Source organism: Penaeus monodon, chromosome 23 (genome assembly GCF_015228065.2).
Source record: "Penaeus monodon isolate SGIC_2016 chromosome 23, NSTDA_Pmon_1, whole genome shotgun sequence".
In the NCBI taxonomy this organism is placed as follows: domain Eukaryota; kingdom Metazoa; phylum Arthropoda; class Malacostraca; order Decapoda; family Penaeidae; genus Penaeus; species Penaeus monodon.
This window is the reverse complement of record NC_051408.1, coordinates 38,085,991-38,086,296: the sequence shown is the minus strand read 5'-3', so window position 1 is coordinate 38,086,296 and position 306 is coordinate 38,085,991. Positions and strand designations below refer to the sequence as shown.

The window sequence follows — 306 nt, the reverse complement described above, 5'->3', positions numbered from 1 at the left end:
AGTCACAAGCACAAAAGCTTTCTCATTTCCCTCTCAAATAATCATTAAAAAAAAAAACACTTTCCTGGCCAAGTACACAAAAAGCACAATCACAATCACAAGCTCGTCCTCGAACCTCTTACTCGAGGGAATAAAACAACAACAGGGAGGAAGAGGAATGAGAAGAAGCCGAGTGGGAACCTCGAGTCGCAACTCATCTCCCAGCGAGCGCGGCGCACGAGTACCCTTGCCGGAGAGCCGAGCGCGTACGTCCTACCACCACCGAGGCCTGAGTTACACTGAGCTGCCAGACTTGCCTCGAGCTAG

The 306-nt window shown here is 50.7% G+C and overlaps 1 long non-coding RNA gene across 1 annotated transcript in view; it reads right to left on the bottom strand.

Annotated features, from left to right (window-relative positions):
* Nucleotides 1–280, bottom strand: part of LOC119587994 — a 3,505-nt gene extending 3,225 nt beyond the window's left edge. The window contains exon 1 of the long non-coding RNA XR_005230038.1: nucleotides 225–280. This is a non-coding gene — a long non-coding RNA (uncharacterized LOC119587994). The remainder of the gene's footprint in view (nucleotides 1–224) is intronic.
* Between the last annotated feature and the right edge of the window lie 26 nt (nucleotides 281–306).